The 12,645-nt window shown below is 44.0% G+C and overlaps 1 pseudogene; it reads left to right on the forward strand.

The window, feature by feature from the left end:
- Positions 1-943: 943 nt before the first annotated feature.
- The window catches only part of LOC137373410 (equilibrative nucleobase transporter 1-like), a 79,693-nt pseudogene continuing 67,991 nt past the window's right edge, over positions 944-12,645 (forward strand).

The raw sequence follows: 12,645 nt of genomic DNA on the forward strand, positions 1-12,645 counted from the left end.
CCCTAGTATAGGTAGGTGGTAGGGAAATATAGGGGACAGGTGGGGATGTGGTAGGAATATGGAATTAGTGTTGGATTAGTATAAATGGGTGGTTGATGTTCGGCACAGACTCGGTGGGCCGAAGGGCCTGTTTCAGTGCTGTATCTCTAAACTAAACTAAAGTTCAAGGTTTAAAAGTTGGTTCTTTCAGGGAAATCTGTGGGATCCTCTTGGATGGTGAGTTTTAAAGTTGCAGGCCTGTCTGCTTCTAGTCTTGTACTTGCTGGGTTGTTGAGTGTTTCTTGTGGTTCAGTTCAGTTTGAGGATGTTCTTGTTCTTCGTTCAGTTTACACAGTGGGAGGACTGGTTTTGAAAATGCATTCTCTTTTCTCTGCTACAGTTGGATTTCAACTTGTCTCAGCAGGTTTCAAATGTTAGCTGGAACTGGTCTCTCTCTATCTTGCACTTAAGAACGATTACCTTTAAAGGTAAACTCATTGTGTGTTAGTTTTGCCCATGTGACTTTGGGTCTCAGTTTTTGACGGGCTGGTACAATGGCTGTTGGGTCAGTACTGAGGGAGGGCGTCACTGCCAGAGGTGCCGCCTTTCAGGAACAGACTTTAAACACAAGCCCCTGTCTGCCTTCCTGTTGGATGTAAAAATCCCTATGACACTATTGGAAAAGAGCAGGGGAGGTGTTCTCCCCGATGACGTGGGTCCAATATCTACCTCTCAATCAACATCACTAAAACAGACCTTTTGGTCATTATCGCATTGATATCTGTGGGCTCTTGCTGTGCACAAATTGGCTTCACATTTTCTTAAACAGTGCTTCAATAGTACCTCATTAGCTGTAAAGCGCTTTGAAATGTCCTGATGTTGGTGAAAGGAACTGTATAAATGGGAGTTCTTTCTTTTAGGCACTTGACCAGGAAGCCCCCAGGATTTCCAAGAGTCAGGGACAATGGGATCACCGAACGAGAGGGTCAAGCGGTATTTGACCTTTGCCACCGGGCTATTCGAGTGTATCGGCTTCACAGGTGTGATATTTGGCTGGGCCTCACTCGTCTTTGTGCTGAAGAAGGGGGGATATTTCTCCGAATTATGTATCCCACTGAACAACACCAGCGACCCCGGAACGAGGAATGGCACCAGTAAGTGTATGGGGAGCGAGGGACTGGGAGTGTTGGGGAGAGGAATGAGGGGTAGGGAGAGGGAGAGGTGGGAGGATTTGGAGAGGGAGACAGAGGATGACAAAAGACATCAGTAAATCTCCTGGGGGGCAGAGATGAGAGGGAGAGGGGGTGGGGAATGGGTGGAGATGGATAGAGGAGAGATAGAGAGGGGAAGATGGAAGGTGTGAGAGCGAGTGGGAGACAGAGAGAGATGGAGAGGGAAGGATAGGAAGGGTTCAAAAGAGAGTGGGGAACAAAGAGAGATATGGAAAGGGAGTGAGAGGAACGGAAAGAAGGGGTAGTTAGAAAGGACAGGTCGAAAGAACGAAAATACAGACTTGCATTTATATAGCATCTTTAACGGTATGTCCCAAAGTGCTATAAAGCCAATTAAGTGCTTTTTTGAAGTGTAGTCAGTGTTGGAATGTCGGAAATGTGGCAATGAATTTGGGCACAGCAAGATCTCTCATACAGCAATATGATAATGACCAGATTAGCTGCTTTTATGATGCTGATTGAGCAATAAATATTGGTGAGGACACCTGGGATAACTCCTCTGCCCTTCTTCGAAATGGTGCCTTGGGATCTTTCAAATCTACCTGAGAGGATAGAAGGCCTCTCGTTTAATGTCTCATCTCAAAAACGGCACCTCAAACAATGCAGCACTCCTCCAGTACTGCCTGTCCAAAAGTGCTGTACTCTCTCAGTACTGTCCCTCCAACTGTACCGCACTCGCGAGGGAGAGAGACAGTTAGTGAGAGAGGGAGAGAGAGATTGAGTAAGGGAAGAAGAGTGAGCATGAGACAAGGCACTGAGTGGAAACCATTCTGCTGAGACGTGGTGGCTCTAACAAGTGCCAACGTTGAAATATCAGAGTGAAGACTCCATTGGCGTGACCTATGTTTAACAAACAGTCTTGATTTAGGGGGTCTCATTCCTCTCAATCCAGAAGTCGTGGGTTTGAATCCCACTCCAGAAGCTTGAGCCCATAATCCAGGGCGGGCATTCCCTGCTGCCAGTACTGAGGAACTGCTGCACAGTCAGAGGAGCAGTTCCAAGGGAGCACTGCACTGTTGGAGGGGCAGTGCTGTGGGAGTGCTGAATTATTGAAGGAGCAGTACTGAGGGAGAACTACACTATTGATGGGGCATTATTGAGGTAGTTCTACACCTTTGGAGTCATTGTCTTTTGGATGAGATGTTAATTTGAAGACCCATCAGCCCTCTCAGGTTGATGTAAATAATCCCACTGATACCATGAGAAGAAGCACTGGGGGGAGTTCTCGTTGGTGTACTGGGCCCCAGTATTTATCCTTCAAGGAACATCACTAAAGACAGGTTATCTGGTCATTTATCTCATTTGATTATTGTGGGTCAAATGGCTGCTGTATTTCTCATGTTACAACCAGTTTCTACTCTTCAGATAGTACTTCAATCATTGTGAAGCGCTTAGCTGTTCGGAGGTGTAGAAGTTGCTGTTCTTTCTCACTCCTCTTTTTCTCTCTCTCTCTCTTTCTGCTTCACTCACACACTTTCTCTTTTCCTCTCCCTCTCCCTGCCTTTCTCTCTTAGTGGATTGTGATCTGCAGGATGAACGATTTGCCCTCATCTTCACCGTCGCCTCCTTTATGAACAGCTTCATGATTCTCCCCAGCGGCTTCCTGTTCGACTACTTGGGTACCAGGATAACCCGACTTCTGGCCATGTAAGTCCTTGAACTTTTCTGGGTCATTGGGGTTAGATATCATTGGTGCAAGGGTGGTGGAAGGGCGGAAGGAGTAGGGGCTGGTGGAATAGGGTTGGTAAAGGGAAGGTCAGGACGGATGGAGTGCGAGGGGCGAAAGGGAGCTGGAATGTTGGGAGGGGAAGAACGTGACGGGTGAGGGAGGGACAGCAAGTCATGGGGTAGGAGGGGCAGTTGGAAGAAAGGCAGAGGCAGAAGAATGGGATGGGGAGGGGCAGGAGCTGGCAGGAGGGGTAGAGGCAGGAGGGGGCGTGAAGTGGAGTGTCGGGAGGAGACTGGATGAGAGGGGGCGGGGCAACAGAGGAATAGTCATTTATCAGCACCCCTGTGTAAGGGTGACTAGACTTTGGAGCACTCGTCTTAGCTACAGCCTGTGATCCCACTGTCATTATTCACCAGCTCGGGGCCATTTCATTCCAAATCTGAATGAGTGTTAATGCCTTGAAAATGGGGCAGGAATGAGAACAAAGCCATGCTGGCGACAATGAATTCAGGAGGGACAGGATTGAGAAAAAAAGCAACAAGGTTGTGGGTATCACATTTCAACAAAGGCATGATGCACTAGAGGGTTCTTATTTTATTTATTCATTGATAGGATGTGAGCATCACTGACATGACCAGTGTTTATTGCCAGTCACTAATTGCTGGTGGTGAGCCACATACTTGAAACACTGCAGTCCATCTGGTGTAGGTACACCCACAGTGCAGTGAGGCAGGGTGCTCTAGGATTTTGATCAAAGGTGATGAAGAAACGGCAATATATTTCCAAGTCAACATAGTGCATGACTCAGAGGAGAAATTGAAGGTGGTGGTATTCCAATCTGTCTACTGCCCTTGCCCTTCTAGGTGGTAGAAATCACGGGTTTGGAAAATACTGTTCAAGAAACCTTGGAGGGTAGCTGCAGCGCATTTTGTAGACAGTAAACACTGCTGCCTTTGTGCAGAAGTGGTGGAGGGAGTGAATTTTTAAGATGCTGGATCTGGTGCCAATCAAGTGGGCTGCTTTCTCCTGCAGAATCACTTGCAATGACTTATCTTTCTGCTCCCGCATTGTTACCTCTGATGTCCCCCAAGGATCTATCCTTGGCTCTCTCCTATTTCTCATCTACATGCTGCCCCGAGGTGACATCATCCCAAAGCACAATGTTAGTTTTCACAAGGCAGCTGAGGACACACAGCTCTATCTCATCGCCGCTTCTCTCGACTCCTCCCCTTTTGCTCAATTATCAGACTACTTATCTGACATCCAGTACTGTATAAGCAGAAAGTGTCCCCAATTAAATATTGGGGAGACTAAAATCATTACTTATGGCTCCAGCTCCAGATTCCGTTCGCTCACTTTTGACTCCGTCCCTCTCTCTGGCAGTAGTTTGAGATTAAGCCAGTCTGGTTGCAACCTTAGTGGCACATTTGATTACGACATGAGCTTCTGATTTCAGATTTGTATGGTGATTAAGACAGCCTTTTCACTCCTCCGCAACATCACCCAATTTTGCCACTTCCTCAGTTCATCGGCTGCTGAAACCCTCACTCATACCTTCGTTAACTCAAGACTTGATTAATCCAATTCGCTCCTGGCCACTATTCCATATCCTACCCTCCAGAATGCTGCTGCCCGTGTCTTAACTCACAGCAGGTCCCGTTCCCATATTACCCCTGTGCTTGCTGACTAACCTTGGCTCCCAGTCAAACAATTGATTATAAAATTCTCATCCTTGTTTTCAAATCCCTCCATGGCCTCGCCCTTCCCTATCTCTGTAATTTCTTCCAATCCACAATGCTCCGAAATATCTGTAATTGTATAATTCTGGTCTCTTGAGTATCCCCAATTTTAATTGCCCTACCTTTGTTGGACATGTCTTCAGTTACCTTGGCCCTAAGTGCTGGAATTCTCCCCCTACATCTCTCCGTCTTTCCACTTTGCTCCTTTAAGAAACTCCTGAAAGCCTTTCCCTTTTATCAAGCTTTTGGTCATCTGACCTAATGTCTCCTTATGTGACTCGCTGTCCTGTTTTGTTTTGAAGTGGTCCTGTGAAGTACCTTGTGTTTTATGATGTTCTAGGGCTCTATAAATATAAGTAGTGGTGGTAGTTGTTATTGGATGGTGTCGCGCTCCTTGAGTGTTGTTGGAGCTGCACCCATTTAAGCAAGTGAACTTCTGACTTGTGCCTGGAAGATGTTGGGCAAGCTTTGTGGAGTCAGGAGGTGAATTATTCACTGCATAATTCCCAGCCTCTGACCTGCTCACAATATTTATGTAGCTGATCCAGTTAAGTTTCTCGTCAATAGTGATGCCCAGCATCTTGCTTGAGAATACAGCAATGGCCATGCCGTTGAATGACAAGGGGCAATAGATACATTCCCTCTTCTTGGAGATGGTCATTGCCTGCCACTTGATGGTACGAACGTTACCTGCCACTTACCAGCATGAGACTCAGTCTTGTCGAGCTCTTGCTGCATGTGGTAATGGACTGCTTTGGTATGAGGATTTGCAAATAGAACTGGCACTGTGCAATCATCGTTGAACATTGGACTTCTGACCTTGTGTTCGAGGGAAGATCATTGATGAAGCAGTTGAAGATAATTAAGCCTAGAACTTCCTGTAGCAATGTCCCGGGGCTGAGCTGATTGGCCTCCAACAAGCAGAGCCATTTTCCTTTGTGCTAGGTGTGATTCCAACCAGTGGAGAATTTACCCTGATTCACTTCGACTTGATGTCACACTCTGTGAAATTCTGTCTTGAGGTCGAGGGTATCTCACATCACTTCTGGAATTCAGCTCTTTTGTCCATATTAGGACCAATTCTGTAATGAGGTCTGCAATCAAGTGTGTATATGGACTTTCGATGAAATATAACAGAATCACAGAATTGTTACAGCGCAGAAGAAATCCATTCGGCCCATCGTACCTGCACTGGCTCTCCGAAAGAGCAATTCACCTAGTGCCAGTCTCCCATCTTCTCCCTGTAACCTTGAACATTCTTCCTTTTCACGTAACAGTCTAATTTCCTCCTGAATGCTTCAATTGAACCTGCTTCCACCACACTCTCAGACAGCACATTCCAGACTGTAACCACTCGCTGTTTGAAAAAGATTTTCCTCATGTCACTATTGCTTCCCTTACCAATTACTTTAAATCAATTTCCTCAACTGAGGATTCCACCAGCCTCCACATCCAACAGATCATCCTCCACCATTTCCGCCACGTCCAGTGTGATGCCACTATCAAATGCATCTTCCCCTCCCCTCCCCTGTCAGCATTCCGAAGGGATCGTTCCCTCCGTGACACCCTGGTTCACTCCTCTATTAGCCCCAACACATTGTGCCCTTCCCACGCCATCTTCCCCTGCAATCACAGGAAGTGTCATACCTGCCCTTTTACCTCTTCTCTCCTCAGTATCCAAGGCCCCAAATACTCCTTTCAGGTGTAGCAGCAATTTACTTGCACTTCTTTAAATTTAGCATACTGTATTCTCTGCTCACAATGTGGTCTCCTCTACATTGAGAAAACCAAGCACCTCCGCTCAGTCGGAAAGCAGGACCCCGAGCTTCCTGTCACTTGCCATTACAACACTCCCCCCTGCTCTCAGACACACATATCTGTCCTGGGATTGCTGCAGTGTTCCAGTGAACAACAACGCAAGCTCGAGGAACAGCATCTCATTTACCGATTAGGCACACTACAGCCTGCCGGACTGAACATTGAGTTCAATAATTTCAGAACATGACTGGCCCCCCTTTTTTATTTATAATTTTGTTTTTTATTTTTATTTCATTTTATTTTAGTTTGTTTCATCATTTTTTTTACCATGTGCCTGCCCACTGTTTTTTTCTCATGTTTGTGCTTTTGGCTAGGGCTGTTCATTATTCTGTCATTTAACACCCTCTCTGCACTAACGCTTTGTCTTTCCGCACACCATGAACACAACCTTTGCTCCATAACCTTCTGGTCAGTTATTCTCCATGACCCTGTCCTATCCCTTATGTTATTTCTTGCCCAGGCCCCGCTTTATTTGCTTAAAACCTGTTACATTTCTAACCTTTGCCAGTTCCGATGAAAGGTCACTGACTTCAAGCATTAAAGCTGCTCTCTCTCCACAGATGCTGCCAGACCTGCTGAGTATTTCCAGAACTTTTGGTTTTTATGTCAGATTTCCAGCATCTGCAGTATTTTGTTTTCACTTTAAATCTGTGACCTCTCGTTCGCTATCCTTTCACGAGTCGGAACAAATTCTCCCTATCTACTCTGTCCAGATCCCCTTATGATTTTGAATGCTTCTATCAAATCACCTCTCAGCCTTCTCTTCTCCAGAAAAAACAGCCCTAACTTCTCCATAAAATATATATTTAGCAAAGGAAGCACATGTTAGTAAATGTGCAGTGGTAACATGTCGAAGAGATAGGAGTCAGAGGGTTGTGGTGAACTGACACTTTTCTGACTGGAGCTAAGGATGCAGCGTGGTTCCACAGGGATTGTTATTAGGAACATTGTTTTCCTTGTTAGATATGTGGTCTGCATGTAGGGAGGACACTTTTGAAGTTTGCGAATGATAGAAAACATACTTGGCAATGTAGGAAATTTTGAGCAGAAGAGGTGCAGACTTCATGGACACATAAACATACTGGTGAAATGGGAAGACTATGACAGTTGTAATTTAATGTGAATATGTGTGAAGTGATGCACTTTGAAAGGAATAACATGGAGAGGCAATATAACCTTATACAGACTATTTTGAAAAGGGCAACAACAGAGGGACCTGAGGGTGCACTTTCACAAATCTTTGAAGGTGACAGGGCAAGTTATAAGGCAGTTAAGCAACTGTATGGGATTCATGACTTTTTAAACAGGGGAATGGAAAACAATGATTCATGCTAAAGATTTAGAAAACACTGATTAATTCCCATCTGGAGCATTGTGTACTTTTAGTTGGAGGGCTGGATGCTGACACTGGCCATAAACTGAGGGACGCACTTTTAGGGTAATGCAGAGGGGGCTCTACCCTGGGAGAAGTCGATGTTGTCACTGGGTAGAAAGTTGGAACACACTGCAGGGTAATGTGAAGAGAGTTCAGAAATTTTCAGAGCAAAACCACATATTCTACAGGAAATTTGTCTTAATGGAAAAGCCTTCAAATCATAGAATCTTACAGCACGGGGGAGGCCATTGAACCCGTTGTACCTGGACAGCTTTTTTAAAGAGCTTTCTGACTTAGTCCCACTGCTGTGCTTTGCCCCATAATCCTGAAGATTTGTCCTCTTCAATACATGTCCAATTTCCTTTAGAGAGTCTCTATGGAATCTGCTTCCACTATCCTTTCTGGTCGTGTGTTCCAGATTACAACAACCCTCTGTGTGAAGACATTTCTCCTCATTTTCCCTCTAGTTGTTCTGCAAATTATTTTAAATTTTATAACCTCTGGTTACCAAGCCACTTGCCAGAGGAAACATTTTCTCCCGCCTGGATCTATCAAAATGTCAACAGTTTGAACAACTACATAATGTCGCCCCTTAAACTTCTCTGCTCTGAGGAGAACAATCCCAGTTTCTCCTGTCTCTCCACATAAACTGAAGGGCTTCATCTCTGGTATCATTGTGCTAAATATCCTCTCACATCCTCTCCAAGCCTTGACATCATTCCTTGAGTGTGGTGCGCAGAATTGAACGCAATTCACTACCTGAGGGCTAACCCAAAGCTCTATAAAGGGCTTATCAATAATTTCTTTGATTTTGCACTCTATGCTCCTGTTTAGAGTGACTTCAAGTGCCTTGCGACGTCCTGAGGTTGTGAAAGGCACTGGAAAACTGGGAGTTCATTCCTTTCAGGTAATGGGGAATGGTGGGAGGAGAATGTGGGGACAAGCAAGGCCAGGTTTTAAATAAGCTTTTGTTTCAATCTCCCCAGATTACTTTTCACCACAGCTACCCTGATGATCGCCTTCTCCACTGCTGGTAAGTCTAGCCCCCACTGCGATCTCCCATGATGCGACTGGGAGCAGGAGGGCAAATCCCATGCATCTGAGAGAGAGAGAGAGAGGGAGAGCATCGCTCCAGGTTGAAGAAATGAGTACCAATTGGAAAATGAACAGGGAACCCTTCCCTGCCTCACATATATAATATGCAGTGTAGAAACAGGCCATTCGGCCCAGCCAGTTCATTCTGGCATTTATGATCCAATCGAGCCTGCTCCCATCATTCCTCACCTCTCTCTCTGCCAGCACAATCCTCTGTTCCTTTTTCCTGCATGTGTTTATACAGCTTCCCCTTAAATGCATCAGCACTATTCACCTTAATCATAGCCCTTATGACAGCGAGTTCTACATTCTCACTACTTTCGGGGGGAAAAAGTTTCTCTGAATCTCCTCTGTGATTTCTTGGTGACTGTCTTCTTTGATGGCCTTTAGTTTTTCATAAATGGAATCAGTCTCTCTTCGTTTACTCTGTCAAAACATTCCATAATTTTAAAGGCTGTTTTAAGTTGCCTCTCAGCTTTCTCTTTTTTTCTGGAGAAAAAAGCTCCAGCCTATTCATCATTTCCTGATAGGTGTAATCTCGCAGTTCTGGTAAAGTGTTTTTTTTTAAACTCTCTCCAGCACCTCTATAATATAGTGACTAGAACTGTGCAAAGTTCTCCATGTATTGTCTAACCTAAGTTCAATATCATTTAGGATAACTTCTGTACGATTCAATTTTATCTCTTTAGAAATAAATCCCAGTGCTTGGCTTAGTTTTTATGACTTTGCTGAACTGTGTCCCTACTTTTAGTGAGTTGTGTATTTGTACTTAGATTCCTTTGCTCCTCTATTGCATTTAGCTTGTTATTTTCAAAGGATGTAAACTCCTTATAGTTCCTACCGAAATGTAGCACTTCACATTTGCCCATGTTGAAATTCATTTGTCAATTAAATACCAATTCTGAAGGCTTGCTAATGTCTTATAACCTGTTTCAGCCTCCTCAGTATTAACTATTCATTCCCAATTTCATGTCATATGCAAATTTAGAGGTCGCATTTTGTCTCTGCTCAGGTCAGCTGTCCCTATCCCCTGCCCCATCTCTCTCTCTCTCACACACGCACGCACACTAAATAATTCAATGAGATTGGGAAACCAAGGTTTTTCCTTTTGACATCCTTGCTGAGGATGCATTATTATATTTTTCATTTCTAGATGTTCTTCGATTCTCTCCTTCCTTGGGATTCTGCTATCTTTTTCTACCATGGAGTTAAGCTAACTGTCGATAGCTTCATGGACATGTTCTATCTCCCTTCCAAAATAGTTATCCATCTGCCTCCTGGGACTACACTTTTCTCTAATGAATTGTTAAAAATGTGGAGTAATTACGCTGCTATCTACTCCCTAGATTCCTTTAAAAAGCAGGAATGCAAATCACCCGAATCAGTGGTAATATCCGATTTGAGTTTGATTAAATTATTGAATAATAGGGTATCCAAAAGTCTCCTAAATGCATATGAATAGGAAAATTGGGTTAAAAGGAGGAGTGGGACTGATTAGGGACCAAAAGGAGATTTATGCTTGGAGATGGTGGGCACGGCTAAGGTGCTAAATGAGTACTTTGCATCTAACTTTACAAAGGAACAATATGCTGCCAAAGTCATAGTGAAAGAGAATGTAGTTGATAACCTGGATGGGATAAAGTTTGATAAAGAAGAATTAGTAGTAATGCTGAAATAACTCAAAAGTTCATAAATCACCAGGGCCGAATGGGATGCATCCGATAATACTGAGGGTAGTAAGGGTGGAATTACAGAGGCATGGGCCATAATCTTCCAATCCTCCATAGATGGTGCCAGAGAAAGAAAGCCTTTGATTTCTACAGCGCTTTTCCCGACCAGCAGACATCTCAAAGCTCTTTACAGCCACTGAAATACTATTGCAGTGTAATCCCTCTTGTAATGTAGGAACACAGCAGCCAATTTGCACGTAGCAAACGCAGACAAACAGCAATATGATACGGACCAGATGATCTGTTCTTGTGATGTTGACTGAGGGTTTTTAGGTCCATCTGGGAGGGTAGACAGGGCCTGTTCAGAAAAGGGTGTCAGGATAAACCCAGTCAATTTCATCTCAGTGGTGGGAAAGCTTTTAAGGACTGTAATCTAGGACAACATTAACAATCACTTGGACAAGTGGGATTTAACTCAGACAAGCCAGCAAATGTTTACTAAAGAGAAAATGTGTTTCACTAACTTGATTGAGCTTTTGGATGAAGTAATAGGGAGCGTTAATAGGACGGTGTAGTTGATGTGATAGACATGATCTTCCAAAAAGCCTTAGCTAAAATACCACGCAATCGACTCGAGAGCAAAGTTGAAGCTCATGGAATAAAAGTGACAATGGCAGTGTGGCTATGAAGTTGGCTAAGTGACAGAAAACAGAGCGAAGTAGCGAACACTTCTTTTATTTCAGAATTGAAGAAGGTATATAATGGGGATCCCCTGGGGCCACTGTTATGATAATTGTTCTTTTTGACATATATTAATGACCTGGACTTTGGTGTACAGGGTACAAATTCAAAATTTGCAGGTGACAAAACTTGGAAGTATGACGGTGAGGAGGAAAATGATAGACTTCAAGAGGGCATAGACAGGTTGATGGAATGGGCAAACACGCGGCGGCTGAAATTTATTGCAGATAAATGTGAGACGATGCATTTTGGTAGGAAGAACAAGGAGAGGCAAAATAAAACAAAATCCACATTTCTAAAGTGGGTGCAGGGGCAGAGGGACCTGCGAATATATGTGCACATATCATTGAAGGTGGCAGGGCAGGTTGCGAAATTGGTTAAAAAGGCAAATGGTCATATAGGCTTTGTGGACAGAGGCATAGAGTTCAAAATCAAGAAGTTACGGTCAACATTTATAAAACACTGGCCTCAACTGGCGTATTGTGTTCAATTCTAGGCATCACACTTTGGGAAGCATGTGAATGCTTTTGAGAGGGTGCAGAAAGTATTTACGAAAATAGTTCCAGGGAAGTTACGAAACTAATAATCCAAGGTAAAGTAATGAAGGATTTATGTTGCTGGACTAATAATCCAAGGAACAGTACTGGAGGATGCAGGCGTGTAGGGGGTCAGTTGCTGCACTAATAATCCAGAATACAGTAGTGTATGGGGTTATGTCACTAGACGAATAATCCAAGGCACAGTAGTGTAGTGGTTGTTACTGGATTGTTAATGCAAGGTACATTAGTGCAGTGGTTATGTTACTGGACTAATAAACCAGGGCTTGGTAGTGCAGGTGTTACTTTTTCTGGACTAATGCTGCAGGGTTCAGTAGAGTGAGGGTTATGTAACTGAGCGAATAATCCAAGGTTCAGTAGTGTAGAGGTTATGCTACTGGACTAATAATCCAGGCTAAGGTAGTGTAATGGTTACTTCACTGGATAAATAATCCAAGTACCGTCATGTTGTCGTTATGTTACTGAACTAATAATTGAGTGTACTGTCGTGTCGGGGTGATGTTTCTGGACTAATACACCAGGGCACAGAACTGTAGGGGTTATGTTACTAGACTAATAATCCAGGGTTCAGTAGAGTAGGTGTTATATTCCTTGGTTAATAGTAATGGTTAAGGTTGTGTAGGTGTTATGGTCCTGAACTAATAATTCAGGGTGTGTTAGTGTGGTGGTTATGTTACTGAATTAAGAATCCAGGCTACAGTACTGTAGTGGTTATTTTTCTGCACTAATAATACAGGGTACTGTATCAAGCCCCTAATTCAGGCAGGCAC

This window comes from Heterodontus francisci, chromosome 9 (assembly GCF_036365525.1).
Source record: "Heterodontus francisci isolate sHetFra1 chromosome 9, sHetFra1.hap1, whole genome shotgun sequence".
In the NCBI taxonomy this organism is placed as follows: domain Eukaryota; kingdom Metazoa; phylum Chordata; class Chondrichthyes; order Heterodontiformes; family Heterodontidae; genus Heterodontus; species Heterodontus francisci.